The sequence below is a fragment of the Urtica dioica genome, chromosome 5 (genome assembly GCF_054948205.1).
Source record: "Urtica dioica subsp. dioica isolate 48M chromosome 5, U.dioica_male_clone48M_v1_H2, whole genome shotgun sequence".
Lineage (NCBI taxonomy): Eukaryota > Viridiplantae > Streptophyta > Magnoliopsida > Rosales > Urticaceae > Urtica > Urtica dioica.
The window spans coordinates 39776319-39798477 of record NC_142760.1 but is presented as its reverse complement, the minus strand read 5'-3'; the positions used below and the strand labels follow the sequence as shown (position 1 = coordinate 39798477).

Below are 22159 nucleotides of genomic sequence, written 5' to 3'. Positions count from 1 at the left end.
TATTTAAAAAAATAAAAAAGTACTTTTAGAAGCGACAATCCGCTTCTAAAGTCACTTCTAAATATTACCCGCGAAATCGCGGGAAAACATTAGAAGTAACAATCTGCTTCAAATGTCACTTCTAAACTCTTTCCACCATTTCGCGAGAGCCATTTTCGGCACCAAATTTTTGGACTTAGAAACAACTTTAGAGACGACATGTCGTTTCTAAAAAAGTCATTTATAATTTTTAGAAGCGACTGACTTTTAGATACGACTTTTTGGCCTTTAGAAGCGATTTTTATCTAAACATCTTTTGTAGTAGTGACAATGTTATACTATCGATTTATGATAATTTTAAAAGAAGTATTAACAAAAATAAATAAAAACAAAAACTTTAACACAATATTAGCATGCACGATCATGAATTCAATCGATATCCTAGGAACATGAAAATCCAAAATACGCTAATTCAATCTCAAATATAGGCGGAATATTTTTGCGAAAAAAACTATTCACATGCAAAAAATTTAATCAAATTCAATCCAAAATATGCAAATCATAAACATATATAACCCTATTTATTGCAAAATATCAGCATTATAAGAAAATATAAACTCGAAAGAATATTTTGCTCATCAAACTCGAACTCACGGATTCTAGCACTCAAAACATCAAATTCAAGTGTTTTGACTACGGGTATGCAGATCTTGATTGGGGGATCTCCGTTTCTGATGCTCATTCGAAAGGAGTTATGTCCAATGATTTGTCGTTTTATTTTTAATTTTGGGTTGAAAAGAACCTGAATGATATTTGAGTTTTGTGTTTCTTTAATTAATTTGTTTGATTTATTGCTGTGTAGCTTATGGTATTTAGAAATCTAGTGCAAATCAAGTTTAAACCTAATTTTTTATGGTCACTGCAGCTAAATAGTCTTTCTAAAATGTTTATATTGCATTTAAGCCAATATTTGATTAATAGTTGAATTTAGCCACACAAATTATTAACTGACTGAAATTAATACAAATTTCATTTAGCCATTTTAAATAAAAAGAAATTAATTAGGTGGTAGTTTTTTCACTTAATTAATATTTGACTTAATTTTCTTAATTTTCTCTCTCTACTTATATATTTGTAATTGTTAACAGCTGTTAATAAAATTTTTTTGTTAAATCAAATTCTCAATGATCATGAACTCGCTCACGCAAAAACATAAACACGTACTAAAAAATCGTCTCCTAAAAGATAGCACCAAATGACATACGTTAAATTTTCAGCCTTTGTACCCACGCCAAATTGCCTTTCGCATTATCCGCAATTAGGTTAAAAAAAAAAACCTTACCCGCTCTCTCTCCTAAACATTTTTTGGCTTTCAATCTTCAGTATCGTCTCATCCATTGAGATAGTGAGACTCCGATGGTCTTGATCAACGGAAGATTCTCAACCTAGGGGAATGTAATATTTTTTCTTCGTGTTTTGCTTTATTTTTTATTTTTTTTATCATGTTTCAATAATCCAAATTTATAAGATCTGACTTTCGTACCGTCTAATCTTTAATCGCAGTGATTTAAAATTTTTCTTCATATTTGAATCTTGGATCTAAGGTATAATTTTCTTCTTTGGGTGTGGATCTCAATCGGACAACACCCCTAAAACCGCAATCTGTAACGTTTCCGTTCGCGTTTTGTATAGTAATCTGATAATGACTATTTACTTGCATAAATGGGTAACCCACAAGTTATTTTGTTTTATTTATGATTGTTTGTGGTCCACTTTTCATCTTCTTCTTGTATAAGTTTTTGAATTTTTTTTTGCGCTAATTTTGTAATCTAAGTCTTTGACTTTCATTAATATATTATTTTGAAGAGTCCTTTATAAAAAATAAAAAGTAAAAAAAATAATCTTTTTGTTTGTTTAAAATGATCATCGATAGTAGTTTATAACAAGTATGTTTACAACATTCACTTTTTATTAAATATACACTGTAAGGAATAAAAGCTTACCCATAACGAATTGAAAATCATACATATGCGTTTATAATAGTTTATAGTGATTATTATCTACTAAACACAACCCCAAAAATACAATTAACAAACAGAAATGATGAATCATAAATATACAAATAATAATAAAATATTTTGTGCAATCTATAATGCTACAAGCAAAAAAATTGGAAATGTAAAAGTACTTGTTGAATGCGCTCTTTCTTGGACTTTGTATCGTTGAATTAGTTTAGTTCAACTAAAAAAATGTTTATTTTTAACGATTATTAAAGGTTATTAAGTACGTGTTTAAGGAAAACAAAAACTAGAAACTTAGAAATTTATTAATAATTATTAGCGATTACTAACTATAGGTGATTTAAAAAATGACAGGAGCTCATAATACAAGCCTATTACACAAAACCTTAACAAGTACTGGAAGTTCAATTTAATTTCAAGTTTTCGCACATAATACAAAAACCTTCAATACCCAAAAGCTCAATCATCAAAAAGAAAAAAAAATAGAATGTCTCGATTGCTGTTATCGATTAATAAATATACGCGTGGTTTGGTGGTTTGGAGCGAATCTCTTGAGAAAGAATCGAAGAGTGGTTTGGTGGCTTGGCTTATGCACACATCGACTCTTTAAAATCCGCATCGAAGATGGAGAAGATAGAAGTGTGAGGATTTGTTCTCGAAAATGGGAGAGAGAGAGAGAGAGAGAGAGAGAGAGAGAGAGAGAGAGAGATAGAGAGAGAGAGAGAGAGAGAGAAGTGGAATTTTATAATTGACATTTTAATGAATATTTAAATCGTAAAAATTAGGTAATTTGAAAATTACTTAATTAATAAGAATATATTAGGTTAAAAAATAGTTGACATCACTTTGACACGTCAGTCTGGTAAAAATATTTGTTAATTAAAATAAAATTGATATGTTTTTTCAAATTTCTTAGATATTTATATTTCTTGTTTATTATTAACATCTATAAAACTCTCTTATATTAAATTGAATATGGTATTGATTAGTTGAAAGTAATACAAAATAGAATTATTTGGTTTATTTTATTGGAATGGTCAAATCTTTCAAATCGCAGGACATATATACTCATCATTTTTTTTTTCTTCCCTGAAAACATTATTCTAAAAAGAACCCTACCAAAGATTATTGCTCACTATATGTAAATTAATTGGGATAGGTCACCGATTAACTTGGGATACGATTTATCAAAAAAAAAAAAAAAAAGAACTTGGGATACGTCACCATAACTAACTTTTAGCGAATGAATTGTTAAAATTTGACATCAGGGAGGGCCTAGGGGAGACTTATATAATTATTTAATTAATTATAAAAAAAAAAAATCTATCACCCTCTAACTTCCCTGCACATAGCTGTTATTTATTTATTTACTTCGCTGCTCAGGCTTCAACATTTTTTTGCCTGCACTTGTATAAGCATATCACGTGGCACTGGCACTACAGAGTCAACATAAATACTTTCCTTTATAACATTTTCTTTTTAGGGTATCAGATCCCAGTTCATCCCCCTTGGACTTACATGGAATATTTCCTTGCCATATACTACACATAAAAAGCTTACACATCATATAGACATTGACAATGTTATTACTCTATACTTTTTTTTTTCTTATTCGAAATATAGGGTTTTCAGGACTTAAAAACCCCTTTAATTTATTCTTTATATAAAATAAATATACTCCTATAAGAATGAAGGAGAATTATCAACCCAAAGATATACATCAATATGATAAACAAAAACCATATATATATAATTCATAGAAGAAACCTTTGGAGTCCAATTTTGTCACCGGTGTCTGTTACATCCTTCAGGACTTGTTCTTTGTATTCTCTGAAGCTGAAGTTTTTATAAATTGGCGGTGATTCAGTGAAGCTCTCCAAAACAGCCTCATCGGTGGGGCAATAGAAATAAGCTTGAGAAAATCTCTCAGCTTCAGTGGCAACCACTCGGTGTTTCACACTCTTGTAAACTCCATTGCTTACAGCCTAAAAATCCAACGGTCAAAAGTGAATCAAACATATCTGGGTAAGCTTCATTAATTAACGACGTCAAAATCTCCCATGCCCTAATAGTGACAGATTAGCTAGGGCTCACTGATTTGTTATTATTTAGTTGATATGTCTTACCTGAAATAAGTCGCCGATGTTGATTACGAGAGCTTGTGGATTAGGTTTAACGCTGATCCACTTCCCGTCTTTGAGCAATTGGAGCCCTCCGATGAGATCTTGATGGACGACCGAGATTAAATCGCTGTCGGTGTGAGGGACTAGCCCCGTGACTCGGGCCGAGGAAGAGAAAGTGCACGGAGGGTATCGATTTAGACGGAGATAGCTCGAGCTCGGAGGAAAATTCTCTTGGAAAAACCGGGTAGGTTTTACTGAACCCAGGTTTTGTACAAGAATTCCGGTCAACGTTTCAGCGGTTTCAGTTGCTCTCTTTGCAAATTCTTCTATAGCTAGCCTTTATACAGACATATCCAGAGGTTCAAACAAATTAATTATACAGCATTTTCTTGGAAATTAATCGGTCGTCTAACAAGTACTAAATAACATTAGTAGCACACACACACATATATATATATATATATATATATATATATATATATATATGTATATAATTGCGTAAAATACCATAACAAATTACAAAATCTGCATGATATGTGAAAACTACACCCACCATGATTTTTGCATGCTAAAAAGAGCAAGCAAAGTTACGTACTGTTATTGTTCGGTTAATTTCTAGCCATTAAAAATCAAGGGGGAAAACTACGAAATACGCTAATGATAATAATCGAACATTTTAAATTTTTGACAAAATATTATATATATATCCCCACTTTTCAATTTTCACAGAATAATACTTTCACTTATTCTTTTTTTGTTTCAGAAGAATATAGTCGATTCAAGGTTATAACTGCTTTACTTTAGTCGAATTAATTTCTCTCAGAAGAATACGGTAACTAAAATTATAAAAAAAAGAGTTTAAATTTGCATAACTTTATAAAGTATATCAATTAACACAATTGAAAATGTAAGGTTAAAAAAATTACAAAGCAAGGGTACTTTTTTGTAGTTTTAAAAAAGTTCTTATAGCAAAATGACAAGTTCAATCAAACGTTATTTAATAGCTTGTTAAAAATAGGCATGTCTCGAAAAACGTTTTTATAATTAAAATATACCTTTTTTTTTTTGAAAAATTAAAATATACCTTTAATATTTGGTTGGTTTATATTGTATAAAGTAGTGCGGGTAAGTTGTTATTTTTTTTGTTTACATCACTTTGTTTATATAGTAAAATTAAACGCGTCTTATTAATTGTGTTATACTATCATGACCATATATAATATATATTAAATCGTATTGTCTATTATAAACAATCACTTATATAATACAAGCTATTGTTGATACGATCTATTCTGGTTACATATCATGAGAATAAATCTGGGTCTTTGGAAGGAACGGTAAAATAATTAAATATCAAAATATAATTAATTGAATATCAATTTAAATGTTTTCAAACCTTGACCTTTCTTTTGAAATGATAATTTCTTATCATTTCTCATCAAAGAGAGAGAGAGAGAGAGAGAGAGAGAGAGAGAGAGAGAGAGAGAGAGAGAGAGAGAGAGAGAGAAAAAGCTGTCATCGTCGTAGGTCAAGGTTTGATATCGATCTAATTATAAGATCATATGACCAAATAAGTATTACTTACTTGAATCAGCTAAAATATATGAGTGGTAGAACCGTAGAACGACACAATCTAACTATATTTATCTTTTGTCGCCTAAAAAAGCTCAGTTAAATCGAACCGAATTATTGCCTAAAACAGAAGTACACTAACAGCCTAAGAAACTAAGGCACTAAGTTGTGATTGACGTTTGATGGGTCCGACTGAAGACTGACCAGTGACCCAAAAATAAAAATCATATAGTTCACGTGGCACTTTCGAGCAAAACAAAAAAAGTTCACGTGGTACACCATTGGCGTCCTCTGGCTGGTAGGGTTTCCCTAAAGTATCACTACCTACCTCTAGGCCCAGCTGCAACATAAACCATGCACGCCAATAATAACTATATATATTTGTATGTATATAATCCAGGTGATTATAAAAAGGGCGTAATACCAAGAGTGCAAACATCCAAAATCTTTCAACAAAGAAGAATAATCAGAAACTTTTTTATTTATTTATTTTTATATGTTACCGTGCATATGAAAAAAATTAGTTATATGTATATAATCAGAAACTTTTTTTATTTTATTTTATTTTATATATTACCATGCACCAGGCATATGATATGAGCTATAGCTATCAAGTGTTATATATACGTGTTCCTAGTATAAACACAGAGCTTAAAGAGCTTGCTAGGAGGATTAATTTTATCTTAAGGAGGGGTTATATGAAAATAATTTCAAGGAGATGTTGGATAACTGATAAAAGTTTGATTTTCCATAAATAAATTAAAAGAAATATGACCGCAGATCGATGGACATATTATTTAGCAATATTCACTATATACAAATATTAATAACATAATGGTTAATTTATTAGCTGTAGCAGTTAATGACGAATTAAAAACTTATTGGATTAGTATAGTTAGAAATCCCACATTGAAAGTGAATGAAAACTAACAAAAGTTTATAAAGATCATGAGTTACTATTCTCATTACTAGTTGGTTTTGAGATAGAATCCCATGATACTTTCACATGATATTAGAGCTCATTAAATTCAAACGGGTATCCAATTCAATTATTGGGATTCGGCCCAAGATAAACGAACGCAAATAGTCGCCATTTTGAACGGGCGTGTTAGGAATCTCACATTGAAAATGAATGGAAATTAACAAGACCTTATAAAGTTCATGGGTCTAATGATAATAAAGCCGTAAAAGCTTTCAAATAATCTATGGAACCGGGGATGAAAGGTGATCAGTTTTGTTTTGAAGTATTTTGGAAAGATATTAGATAGATTCAATATTTTCTTATTAAGCTGATCATTTGGGTATAATTTTCCTCTATGTTTATTGATTTATTATCCCAATGAATAATATGCAATGTTGACCAGATTAGCTATATCAATTGCAACCACAATATTAGTTAGAATAAAATTGGTTGGCTATATATGTATATTTTTTCTTACTAGATATCCTTAAATGCTGTGAAAATTGACAATTTAGTTGAGTTGTGTTGTTAATACTAATTTAAAAACGCGTAGAACACACAAAATTTTTATCGGTTTCAAGCTGATGATTAATGATAAATACCTTAGATTTTGGCGTTCCTTCAGTGATGATATATCAGCAATAGAAAAATGAAAAGCCTCTGACCATGATAGCTGGTTAACACAAGTGGCCTTAGAATTTCCCCAACGATAAGCAGTATTAAGGCCATCAATCTTGTTATAGAAAGGCTCGTAAAAGAGCTTCTTTTGTTCATTTTCCAAGCTCATAAGAACCTCGTCAGAAATTCCATGGTCGACTAGTTGAAAGAAACCCCAATCCTTTGCTGCTTGAGTGATATCATGCATGCAAGCCTCTCTCTCTGCCACGTCATCACTGCTTAGAGGGCTGAGATTGATCGAAGGAAGGTCATAATCCTCAATCACAGATTCATCATGATAATCACCATTTGAACTTTTCAATAAAAGGGTTTTGTAGGCTTCTTGAAGTGGCGGTTCATGAGAGTCCATTAATAATTTCTGCTGCGAATGACCCAAAAAGGAAAGTACATAAAAATATATATACAAGTTCCTGTCTTATTATTCACAGTAAAAAAAAGTCGTCTCTTTGAAATCTGAAACAGTTGAAGCGAGTGTATTTATATAAAGGGCAAATAGCCATTGTGAAACATGGTTTTTGCTTTTTAGTCAACGTTTAGTTAATTTTGTAATATAACCATTTACTATAATAAACGAACATAAAATACCTGATTTTCCCCTATTATTTAAAAGACGTTTATAAAACAGTAACCCATGTTTGACTATTTAAATTAAGTAATTTTATTTCAGAATTGTTAATTACGTGATTGTAAATATAAAAGGAAGGGGATTGAATTAGTCAACGTAACCAATTGAAGGAACAAATATTCGGTTTTGATTTTTAAAACGAAAAAAAATTGTTTCCAAAATAATATTAAAAGTTGTTGAGTAATTAATGAGTACATGTGTCATTAAATGCATACTTAATAGTCTCTCTCTTCTTTATTCGAATCTCATTTGAATTGGTTTATTTCTATAAATTATCTTAGTTGCGGTTTATTTATATATGTTAATTTGTAGATTAGTTCAAAATAAACAAAAATTAACGAGTAGTTTATTTATGTTAATTTGCAGATTAGTTCAACATAAACAAAAATTAACGAGTAGTTTATTTATGTTAATTTGCAGATTAGTTCAAAATAAACAAAAATTAACGAGCACATAACAAATTGATATCGTGATTAAATGAGCGATATATTTCAAAATTTAACATTAAAACATAATAAAATATAATACCTAAAAACTGGGAATTCAAATTTCATGTTGTGGAGCCTAAAAAATATCACGAGCAATATTATTTTCCTTCCCATTAAACTAGACCGCAGAATAGGAAAGTCAACTAACTAGATTTAAATATGTGCATTAATTAAATAAAAAAGCTACAAATTAAAATTTTCGGAAATCAATTAAAATTTCTGAAATAACGTGACAAAAAATTAAAAAAAAAATCTACCGATATTTTTTCAAAACGTGGGCTAGCGTTTTTTCACAAAATCAAGTCAAGGTTATATTGGTAACTACAATTTCCTATAATTTTGACACGTCATCTTTTTGGGCTAGATTTGAAACTAGTGCGAAACGTGAGCTAGATCACAATTGCAACGTTTGAAGTGGCTTAGTTCGACTAATTTTTCTTATATATATATATATATATATATATATATATGTATATTAATGTAACTATATGTATGCATGTATAAATGTGTATACATAATATATGATTAAATATCTGATTTTTACCCATTTTGTTAGTATAAGACAGACGTTTAAGTTTTCAAATCCATAAGGGTACGTATAATTTAAAAGTTTTTATTTTCTTCCAAAAAAAAAAAATTACTGTTTATGTATAGTACTAAACCGCATGTGTATAAAGTAGTACGTACTTTTCTCGTTTGCACTTCTATGAACAAGTGACTATTATCCCCACATTACCTGAGTTTTTTTGTTCAAGTATTTAACCCGAGTTTGAGATAAAAATAGATCATTACTTTATAAAAGTAAACTTAACTGGTTTGTAAATATTAATTTCCAACTAAAGATAATAATTAGAATATCCCTATATTATTTACGTATACAGAGCAAAATTACTATTTAGGGTTTATCATGTATAAGATCTTTTTGAAATATAAACATTTATATCCCTATCATATAATACTCAACTAATAAATAAAAACAAGAGGGATAAAGACTAAATAGAAGTACCTGATTTAATGTTGGCGAAGGAAAATAATCTATATACTTGCTTATAGTTTATTTGAATGTCAATTTTTTAAACGGTATTTATAAGGTCACATGGCAATGAAAGGTTCACAACATTGTAAAAAAACAAAGAATTGAGAATATGTGGTTGAAAAAGGAACACGCTTTTAAAGAATTGATCACAATAATGTTGAAAGATTTTCGTATCTATTAAAATAAGTCATAACTAGGAACAAATAAGGATCTCTTGGCTGTCTCGGATGACAATAATTAGAGTCTTGAGTAATATCCTGCAAAATTATATCTTACTTATGATTTTTTTTTTTTAAAACCATACTCTATTTATATCCATTTACTTTTAAATAGGGTATAGATCCGTGTAAAACCCTAAAAAATATAGGGTAATCGTGAATATTTTTTTACCCATTTAATATTACATTTATTAATAAAAAATAAAAAATCTAAAAAAAATATTTAAAATAATAACACTAGTACAAAATATAGCATCAGGTGCGACTTTTTTCGCACCTGAAAGTGCAAAAGTCGCACCTGAAAGTACTTTCAGGTGCGACTTTAGATGCGACAAAGTCGTACCCGAAAGTCCGCACCTGAAAGTACTTTCAGGTGCGACTTTAGATGCGACAAAGTCGCACCCGAAAGTCCGCACCTGATAATCCTCTTGAGCATCAGATGCGACTAGTCGCACCTGAAAGTCTTGACTATCAGGTGCGACTAGTCGCATCTGATGCTCTTTATCTTTTTAAAAAAAAATTAATATGCTGATTATATATTAATTTTAACCTAAACTAATTTTAATCTTAATTGAGCTAGATTCCTAATTGATAAACTAATTACATTATTACATTATTACAATTATTAATCTTAATTTTAATTTCATTAACTAATTACAATTCCTAATTGATAAATTACAATATATCAAAACTAATTAAAACAAAAACAAATTTAAACTAATCACATTATTACAATTACTAATCAATTAACTAATTAACTAATTACAATTCCTAATTGATAAACTAATCACATTATTACAATTATTAATCTTAATTTTAATTTCATTAACTAATTACAATTCCTAATTGATAAATTACAATATATCAAAACTAATTAAAAAAAACAAATTTAAACTAAACACTAACCTAAACATATTAGTATATCCCAAACTAAACTAATTACAATTTCACAAACTAAACTAAACTAAACATATTACTATTTCACAAGCTAATCACAAATTCTAAACTAAACACTAACCTGTAGAGACTTGGGACGAAGCGAGCGCACGGCGGAGAGTGAGGAAGGGTTGAGCGCACGGTGAGGAAAATCAAACGAAAGAATTCCCGACAGCCTGACCCACTAGCGCTTAAGCCATCATAACTCGAGCTACAAAACTTGAAATCGATTGATTCTAGCGGCAAATGAAAGTAGACTCATGTAGCTTTCTAACGAGATATTACAAGCATATATACGACAAGAATAGCTATCTCAAAAACAGCCCGTAATTCACTGTTACAATTCTGGAAATCCCGTTTTACTGCTGCGAAACACAACGTTTGGAAATTCATAACTCATTCAATACTCAATGGATTTACATGTTCTTGGTCATTTTAGAAACCTCATACAGTCTACTATCCATGTAAAATATCCAAAAATAAGAACTCAGATCATATCGGTCTGTCCACGTCGATTTACAGAGGCAGTTCAAACAGTTTTTCTTTTTCACAAATTCGGCCAAATTCAAACCACATCCAAATCATATTTTCGAGTACAATAACATCAAATCACGTCCAGAAAATCAAAACCCCTAATTATTCAAATTCAAAACCCTAAATACCTAATTCCCGTCCAAAATTCAATGGAAATTCCAACAAAATCATCTCAATTTCACAATTTCAAGCTATAAACATCACCACCGAGCCTAGTTAAACATCAAAACTCAATCAATTCTTCGAGATTTCTCATTGAAATTAAAAAACCCCAAAATGAATTTCAAACCCTAGATCCAAAAAATCCATTTCGGATGACAGAATTTCTCACCTATTTCAAGGGATTCGGCCTCCCCGGTGTGGTCTCTCTCTCTTTCCCGGCGTCTCTTTCTCGGGCGGCGGCCACGGGAGCTCGCGGCGGTGGCGCTCTGTTCGGCTGGGACGCGCGCGCGGCTTGGTGGAGGAGCTCCTGGCCGGCGTTTCTCTCATCTCGCGCTCTCCTTCTCTCTCTCATCTTCTTCCTCTCTCTCTCTCTCTCTCTCTCTCTCTCGGTTCAACCCTCTTCTTCTTCTTCCTTTTTTTTTTCTTTTTTTCCTTTTCTTTTCTTTCTTCTCTTTCTCTTTCCCGTGTCCTTTCTTTTCTTTTACATAGTTATCCCATTTTTAAACTGAATGAAAAAATGAGGGGGAGAATTGGCCCGCTTAAAATTTTAAACTATCAGGTGCGACAAAGTCGCACCTTAAAGTTTTTTAACTATCAGGTGCGACTTTAGTTTTTTTTAACTATCAGGTGCGACTAGTCGCACCTGATACTCAAAAGAAAAAACAATTTTAGCGAAATTTTTTGGACTTCGGGTTGACAATCTGGTGCGACTAGTCGCACCCGAAAGTCATTTAGATGCGACTTTTAGGTGCGACTAGTCGCATCTGAAAGTCATGCGCATCAGAAAACCAAATTTGTAGTAGTGTAAATACATACATTAAAATTTATTTAAAATTCATAAATATAGTAATAATTTTAAACGGACAAGGTATAAGTAGGATCTTCGGTAGGATATTTAAAAATTATACCCTACGTATACCCATATAATTTTTAATGGATAATACTTGTATCTTATCCATTACTTATTTATTCAGATAAAACTCTACTCGTGACGAGTAAGATCTTGCGGATGCATGGGCACATGGGTGAGATTGCCATCCCCAATTGTCTCTCCTTTTCAAAATGAATATTGAGTACGGAGTTGAAATTATTAGGGTTTCGAATTGGCATCTGTCGGCCATCATTATAAATACTATTGAAAAAGGGATTTTGTTTGAGTGAACAACATAGCTAAAGTGTCTGTATTTATATAGAGGGATAGAGCCAAAAATATAAATTAGCTAGGAAAGACTAGTATATAAAAAAATGTTCAAGGAGAATTAATTTGTAAATTTCTTAGGTAAAAAAAGAAAAATAAAAAGTTTAAAACTAGCAAAATGTGTAGAAATAAATTTTTTTTTACTAGAAAAGAAGTACTACATAAATAGGTATGGATGATTAACCACAGCTACTTTTGCTTCTTAACTTGGTTTTGTACATCAACTTTCATCGGCAAGAGTATGTAAATTTTGTAGTTGTATATATATTTAAAAAATTAATCATACTGACGGCTTCATACTTCGTTGGATTAAAGCACGCTTTCCGGCGGAGAAAGAACATACAGTAAAATTTAGTCCTAATATATATATATATATATATATATATATATATATATATATATATATATATATATATTTTTTTTTAGTTTTAAAAGCATAATTTTTATAAATTGTTTCTAATACTCTTAGTGATTTTATTAATGTAAAACGATGATAAAAAACTCATCATTCCAAATCAGTTATTAGAAGAGACGAGACTTTCTTGTGTCTGTTGCTAAACCTGCATATATAGTCGATAAGAAACCGACGCAACTGCTCGTTTCTATTACTAAACAAGTCATCTAGTTGGAGAAGAAAAGACACTGGAAGTCGCATTATCTATTTCTTCTCACACCATTTGGCTGAAGTTTGTTTTCCTTCCTCATTTATAAGCTACAAATGCGCATAGTCGTGTCAGTTTGAGCATCGCGCATGTTTTCTTTCAGAAATTGAACATATGAACTTGAATCATGTCTAAAGTCGTATATGTTCGGAAAATAGACACGATTTTATGGTCTTTAGATGCAACTTTTGTCGATTTTAAAGGTCCGTTTTCGTCATATATAGTGCTTGTTATAAGGCTCGAGTGTAACTCAATCGTTTTAAGGCTTGAGTGTATCTCAAACTCCAAGAGAAACTCCTTTAGGAGTAACTTTTTCCCCAAAAAAAGAGTTGTTGTCTTTAAATCCGCTTGGTTCCTATGAATTCCAATTATTTTATTAGCTCCGATGAAATTAATATGTTCATGAATGACAGATTAAAATGAGAATAATTTGATTTTTTAAATCAAATTACGCGTATGTTTATCTATGGTTGTCACAAACCGTCGACGGTTATCGGACGGAAGAGTGAGGACTAAGAACTGAGAGAGTTTGAAAGACTGAGAAGTGAGACAATTAGTAAAAGTGTTTGAAATGATATATATTAGTCTGTGAGATATTTTTGAACAAAAATATCACAAAAGGTCATTCTTATAAATGTGTAAATAAAAAACCTATTTACAATAATTTGTTACTTAGCAGGTATAATTAAAAAAGAAATTTGTCATTGTAAATAGTCCGATCAATATTGTTTTTTCCACACGCGCGATGCATTATGGCACTGATTATTATCAATGTTAGTTATAGCATCGCCAATTTCATTCTTGAAATAATATTGAATCGATAAAAATTAAAAGAAATGTTCCCTTACACAAAACTATATATATATATATATATATATATATATATATATATATATATATATATATATATATATATATATACATGTGTCTGTGTGTGCATGCAAAATTCCATGTTCATCAGTTCATGCTAATGGCTTCGAGCAGAAAAAAAATCACGCTATTAGACAAGCTTGCACGAAACTATTTTCCATATATATATAAAGGAGAGGACCAAGACACCGCGCGGGGAATCATGTTCTTAAACAGAACACAACTTCCTGAACACTTAAAGTCTTTAACATGTTTAATGAATATAATCTTTCATGTCAAATTTTAGATTATCATCAAAATCCCTAATGTTAGTTGCCTACCTTCATTATAGCCTTATTTATTTTAATTTAATGATTTTTTGTTGCTTAATTTCAACTTTTATATTTCATTAATTCTACTATACTTTTTGCATTAATTGATTCTTGTTCTATATCTTTTCATTCATGTTGTAATAGGTTTAAAATTAGATTATAAATACCTTTAAATGAAGTAAAAAAAACTCTAAAAACAAAAACGTTTATAAATTAGATTATAAAATAAATCGTCCGTACATCATGAAAAAACAAAAACGACGACATTGTCATTTAATGTTTAAGAAAAATTATTTTTAGTACATATATTATTATATATTTAGTATGTTATATTTATCTTGACAAAAGTAATATAATGAATACTTTAGAGGATCAATTATCATCAATACACGACAAGTATCCCGTAGCAACGCGCGGGCATTTCGCTTGTATAGCCGACGTTTCAATTGACGAATTTGGAGTATAATTGTGTATATCTAGCCATATGACACGTTAGAAATTTTACATACTCAACGTTTTGTTAATTTTTTTATAAATAATAACGTAAATTTATTTATGCATAGTAAATATGTGTAAATAATGTTGGTTACGTCATATTTTTTGCTATTTATGAAATATTTATGATTATTTACGAAAAATTTATAAAACATTGACTAAAATGAAAATACTTATATTTTTGTGATTTATATCGTTAAATATTTGTTTTTTTATTTGAGTTTCTGAAATGCTGATCGTCAAAAAAGGCATTTCTCTCTTTACTTTTTTTCCTTTTTAATTGTCAATTCTTAATAATGATTTGTTTGCACTGTTATTTGATCATATTAGTGTATTTAAGTCGAGTTGGGAGAAGAGATTGATGCGATTGGCCAGGAAATAGAGAGGTTGATATTTGATGATTTGTGATACGCTTATTGAACACGTTTATTTTACAAGGTTAGTGATTTTTTTTTTTTTTTTTTTTTTTTTTGGTTTAGAGTAAATTCTTTGTCGAGAGCCTCGTCAATGATTGAGTCTTTGAACACAATGTCTTCCAACTTTGATTCTAATGTTTTCCCTGTCTGTGTTGAAATAATGGTAATGAAAAAAAAAAAACAAAAAATCAAATAGGGACTCCAAAAAAAGTCGGTGATGCTATTTTTATGAGATTGTGACAAATTGATCACGAAATTTAAAAATATCGTGATAGATGTATCACGAAATTGAAGATGTGTCAGACATTAATTGTGTCATGACCCTAACTCATGCTGGCTTGTTGGTAAGGAAGCACACGGAAGGACGGGTTCCGTGGCGCCCAAAATGACTCACGGTGCTTCCATCTGCCATGTGGCTGAAGGATTGAAGTCTTCCTTCCGACAGGTGGCGGAAGCTGGAAGGAGCACATGGAAATCAAGCTACCCAATAACAACCGTTTGATTCAAGCTGATGTTTTTAAGTGGGCTTTTAATTTGTGCCTTATTTATATATTGGACCCCAAAATTTACCAAATTTTTTAAATTTTAACCCACTATTTTATTTCTCTTATAAATGCATCCCAATTCTAACATTTTTAATCACAACTCAAACATTTTTTAAATTTTTTTTGTATATGCTTAAGTTTCCATTCTACTTAATTTCATATACTTAAGTTTGTAATTTAATTTTTTTTAGATAATTAAGTTTATAACTTTTTATTATATACTTAAATTTGTATTCTAATTTTATTTATATAGTTAGGTTTATAAAACATGACTATTAATGAAATTTTTTTGCTTATTGTAATGTTTTAGTAATAGTTTTATTATAATGTTTTTTATTTTTTTTAAGTTATTACTAAACATGAAATTCATTTTACATATTAGTATATTCTTTTAAAATTTTAACAGTTTAGTCTCTTTTATTTACCATTTAAATTTGATTTTTATTTTTTTTAATTCCTTATTGGAAGTTAATGAAAATATGGATTTCCATTAAACTTAATTAAAATTCCATTTTCAATAAGCAATGGAAGACACCTAAATGTCTAATGGAAATTCCATTTCCGATAAGAAATGGAAGGTGGCTTATTGGAAATGGAATTTCCGTCTCCTTCCGTTGCCCAGGATGAGTCATGAAATGTGTGACAGATAAAGATATTATAATTTTTTTCATATTTATTTAATAATAGATCTGTCAAATTTTTATTTTTCGTTAATTTTTAACTTGTAACCCAATGGTAGATTTGATCGTAAATATCCCTAATATTAATAGCCACACACGCAAAGCTACAACATATTTTTGCCTGCAATTATGTAGGCCGATCACGTGGCACTACATACTTTTTTATTTTTTACACTTGGAAATTCCTTTCCATTTTATTCACACACACACATCACATCATTGCCTAAACAGTGACAACTAGTTACAGCTTCTGAACTTTCTCTTATTTCTTCAAAAGATAGGGTTTTCATGACTTATACCGGTTCCTTTATTCTCTATGTAGTATATACTCCCACGGATAGAATACATACATGTGTATATATATAATTTACAGAAGAAACCTTTGGAGTCCAATTTTGTCACCGGTCTCTTTTACATCATTCCGGACTTGCTCTTTGTATTCTCTGAAGCTGAAGCTTCTATAAACTTGCGGCGATTCAGTGCAACTATTCAGAATAGTCTCATCGGTGGGACAGTAGAAATAAGCTTGAGAGAATCTCTCAGCTTCGGTGGCAACCACTCGGTGTTTCGCACTCTTGTAAACTCCATTGCTAACAGCCTATATATATATATATATGTCTGGGTAAGCTTCAAAATCTCCGATGCCCTAACAGTGACAGATTAGGGCTCAATTTTATAATGAATTGATAATAATAAGCGGTACCTGAAGCAAGTCGCCGATGTTGATAATGAGCGCTTGCGGATTAGGGTTTATGCCGATCCAATTCCCGTCTTTGAGCAATTGGAGCCCTCCGATGTGATCTTGATGGACGATGGAGATGAAATCGCTGTCGGTGTGAGGGATGAGACCGAAGACGAGGCCTGAAGAAGAGAAAAGGCACGGCGGGTATCGATTGAGCCGGAGATAGCTCGAGCTCAGAGGACAGTTCTCTTGGGATAAACAGGTAGGTTGTACTGAACCCAGGTTTTGTACTAGAATTCCGGTCAATGTTTGAGCGATTTCCGTTGCTCTTTTTGCGAATCTTTTTATCGCTTGCCTGTGGATGGATTATATTCTAAAGGTTATTACGCTTTGAACTATCAATAGATAGATAGATAGATAGATCATAAAGGATTGTTTTAGTTGTTCAGTACATGTCGATATTTGACAGTAACTTATGAACAGATTTTGTTCTCCCAGCAATTTATCATATCACAGAATATTATAATGGAATCTCATATACTGAAAGAATATATATTCTGAAAATTAATGCAAACATCCTCATCAAGATTTCGTTATGAATTGTATCGTATCAGATACCAAAAAAAAAAAAAAAAAAAAAAAAAACTGAAGTTATAGTCCAAGCTGAAGTTATTGAAATCAAGATTATTCTATAATTTTTTTTTAATACTTTGTGCAACTTTCCGAGGCTACGAAAGTAAAACAAAAATTATCAAATGCGGGCGATTTTTTGGTGAAGAAAGGAAAAAAAAAACGTTTTATATTATATACCACTAATAATTATATGAAAACACTTACTATATATATATATATATATTCTAGGCTGCTTGGGCTGGTTTCTATTATGAAAACTATTTTTGGTTTGTAATATTAGAGAAGTGAAATTTTTCCCAGAAAAATAATGATCGTATTAAGCCACTTCAAATGAAAACTGCACTGCACTTGCCATTTTATTTTATTCTTTTAGAGCAAGCAAAGAACTACTATCGTTTGGATTAAGCAAAAAAGAAAAACACAAAACAAAAGAAAAACACAAAACAAACGAAAAACAAAGGAAAAAAGCAGCATCATTGTAGGTCAAGAAGGTTTGAGATCCAATTATATGACCAATTGTTTACTATTTACAGTTAAGATAAGTCTGGAACCTAAACATAACTAACAAGTAAAGTCTGAACTCTGGGGATTATCTTTCTTATTGTCAATTAAATTTGAGACAGATCCTATAAATTCCTATCAACTGACAAGCTTTTAAAAAGGAACCCCTTACTTTGAATCAGCTCTTTTAGCTGCTAAACAAATGAACATAGTCACAGCCTATAAAACTAAGGGAAGTAACTCCTCACTGAAGTCGATGGGTCCGATTAAAGACTGATATATATATATATATATATATATATATATATATATATATATATATATATATATATATATATATATATAGAAACAGAGTAAAGACTGATCAGTGACCCAAACACAAAAGGAGGTCTCCAAAAATGAAAATAGTCTATTATGTTCACGTGGTACACCATTGGTGTTTTCTGGCTAGTGGGGTTACAACTTACAGCACCACAGTTGCAATATAAACCATGCACTCGAATAATGTATATAAGAATATTTTTTTGTATATATAATTGATACATATACACTACAATCATGTGGTTGTAGATTTTGTCTCGTAACATGGTTCAGGAGGATATATTATAATAAATATATGATTATAAGACCTCGAAAGGGATGTATATGTTGATATATCAACATAATTCAGGAAGTTTTGCATATTAGTAGTTATCTAATTTTTTTTTTCTGTTATACCATTTTTTTTAATATAAATCTGGTATATCGTATAACCAAACAAAAAATTTATAAATATAAGGTCCATTAGCCAAATAATTATATTTACAGTTTGACATTGATAAATAGTTAACGTTTTGTAAATCTTAGGTAAATAATTATTTTCATATGTTTACAGTCATAAATCTTAATTAAATATTTACCTAAGATTTACGAAATATTGGTTATATAGTAGTTCCAAACGTTTTAGTTGACTATTTACCTAATTTTATACTCTGATAATTTCAATTTTTTTTTTGTTAATATAATAGTTTATCAAATTAATTGAAATATATCATCTAAATTGATTCATTGTAGTTTTTCGAATATAAAAAGTGACCATTAAGTCCATGTTCGTCCGAAAAATAATTTAATTTTCACGCTGATATATCACAAAATTGTGATTAATATATATTTGTATACTTAAATATATATATATATATATATATATATATTTGTATACTTAAATATATATATATATATACACGCGCATATATCAATATATTTAATGTATTTTTTTATTAGTTTTTAAACTTGTTTTGTATATATATATATTATTCTCCCAATCAGTCTTTGGATCATAGTAAATAATTTTACCACATGTTTCTACTTTTAAAGCGTACTAGTGTCCGATATAAAAATTTGAAAAATAAAAAAGTACTCTAGTGGAAAATAAACTTGGTCCCATAAAAACAGTAGGTGGGTTCAATATCATTTACAAGGCGTATCAAGGGTTATGAATTTCACGCATAAAAGAAAATTTGTCAAATCAGTTGTATAGTTGTAAAAGTAAAAGAGCGAACATAGTCTAATAAGTTCTAAACTACCTCCGTCAGCTACCGCTTTGTTTGAGGTCCGTTTATTTTGAAGGGTAAATATAACGTTTCATTTTTTTTTCCTCAAGTAGTATTCGTGTTGAAATATTGATTCAAATTTATTATAAAATATATTTGGGCTGAAGCATTCTGATTTTATTTGCTTCATAGATTTTCAGGTCAAATATACAAGTTCGGCTTTCAAAAATTATTGAACTAGGAGCCGAAGATAGCCGTTAAAGACTCTAACAACATTCTCAATTTGATTGGATTGTTATTCTTGTCTGACCACTAATTTAATATATTAATACAACATACTAAATTTAAAATAAATTACATAAATGTACTAGGAGAAAAAACATAGACAATACTCATTATCAAGGCTTTACTTAAAATTTAAAGGATTTACATTTATACTAAAAAAAAGTATGAAATAAATTAAACTGGCTTAAATTCGCTTTTAAAATCATTTGGTTTTCGGTTTTGAATTTCAAACAGCAAACTTGCCCAAAATTTTGAGCATAGCTAACTGGCTTGCATGACGGTGCAAAATCTTGTCATGCAAATTTGCATGACATAAGATTTGCACAACGGAATACTTCAGTTGTGCACGCGTTGCACAATGGAAAATTTTACATTTGAAAGTGATTATTTATAAAAAAATTACCAAACGTTAGTTATTTAGCAATATCAAATATTTAAATTGGTTATTTTCGTAATGGACCCATAATTTTTAGATGAAACTCATGATATTCACAAAATACTTACTAAAAAAATAATGATATGGTGATGAATGATAAACAAAAAAAATATTCAGCTTGTAATACTTAATATACCTTTGGCGTTCCTTCATTGATGATAAGTCAGCAATAGGTAGATGAATAGCTTCTGACCATGAGAGCTGGTTGACACAAGTCGCCGTAGAATTTCCCCAACGATAACCACTATTAAGCTCATCAATCTTGTTATAGAAAGGCTCGTAAAAGATTTTCTTTTGCTCAGTTTCCAAGCTCACAAGAACCTTGTTGGAAATTCCATGGTTGACTACTTGAAAGAAACCCCAATCCTTTGCAGCTTGAGTGATCTCATGCATGCAATTCTCTCTCTCTGCCACGTCATCACTGCTTAGACAGCTGAGATCTATGGAAGGAAGATCACAATCCTCAACCAGCAACTCATCATGATGGTGATGGTGATGTTGATGATGATGATCAGCATTTGAGCTTTGCGATAATAGGATTTGGTAGGTTTCTTGGAGTGGGGGTTCATGAGAATCCATTAACAATAATTTCTGAGAGACAACACCAAAAGAAGTCCTCAATAATCAATATAACTTCATGTCCTATTATTCCCTTTTAAAAAAAAACAAAAACATTTCTACAATACCCTATGTCGATTGAGTGTTGATTTTAGGCATCTCCATTATTACGAGATAGAAATCGAAAACAGTTCAGTAAAGTCTACATGCACTATGTTAGATATGAGATACATGCACTTTTTTAATTGAAATTTTAAATATCCAAAACTTACCCATTTTTGTATCATGAATTAAAATTCAACGTCTAATGTTTTATATAGATAAGAATAACTAAAATATAACCATGAACTTAATACATTTAAAAAAAAAATATTGCGTTAACATTAAAAAAAAAAGCTGGGGAGGTATTTACTATAATACTAGGAAATGAATATAAAAGCAGCCTTCTTTTTCACCTTTTATTTGTGAGTAGTGGTGTCGGAAAAGGTAATGAGTGTAGTATCAATTGCTTCATTCAATGGCGAATTAATGTTGGCAAAATAATATAGAAACGTGGAATATATTCTCGGATAGCGTTTAGCTTTGTTACATTTTTTTGGTCACAAGTGTCGCAGTTTGTGTTGTAACAGTCCTGTATAACAGTCTCGGTCCATTCACTTTTGGGCTTCGCTACTCCGACTTGAAGAAGGATTCCAGCGTTGATTGATGAGATAATGGGCTGGAGCTCCTAATCTGACTTCAAGATTTGTGTTGACCTAGTTTTCTCATATAAATAGGTCATCACCTCACTTTCTACACTTACGCCTTTGAGAGATTTAATTGAGTGTTTAGCTGAGCTTAGAACGGTCTGTGTTCAAGCTCTTAAGGTGTTTTATCACCTCTGCTTGGTTGTCTATATACGGGTGATTATACTAGAAGCAACAAGTTAGGTTTTTCAGTTGCTTTTATTGGGAAACACGTGAAGAAGTCTCGGGAGAGATTTTCTGTGAGAATAGATGGGATCTCGTACTTAGGGGAGCCTAAGT

General features: G+C 30.5%; 2 pseudogenes across 2 annotated transcripts; both read right to left on the bottom strand.

Annotated features, from left to right (window-relative positions):
* Positions 1-3634: 3634 nt before the first annotated feature.
* On the bottom strand, positions 3635-7683 carry LOC149398444 (gibberellin 2-beta-dioxygenase 8 pseudogene; annotated as a pseudogene). Its single transcript, XR_016296985.1, has 3 exons — positions 7259-7683; positions 4127-4460; positions 3635-3985 (listed from the first exon to the last, which is right to left on the bottom strand). The product of XR_016296985.1 is annotated as a gibberellin 2-beta-dioxygenase 8 pseudogene (transcript).
* A 9036-nt stretch (positions 7684-16719) lies between these two features.
* LOC149398443 (gibberellin 2-beta-dioxygenase 8 pseudogene) lies at positions 16720-21155 on the bottom strand (annotated as a pseudogene). The gene is made up of 3 exons (XR_016296984.1): positions 20713-21155; positions 17214-17547; positions 16720-17108 (listed from the first exon to the last, which is right to left on the bottom strand). The product of XR_016296984.1 is annotated as a gibberellin 2-beta-dioxygenase 8 pseudogene (transcript).
* Between the last annotated feature and the right edge of the window lie 1004 nt (positions 21156-22159).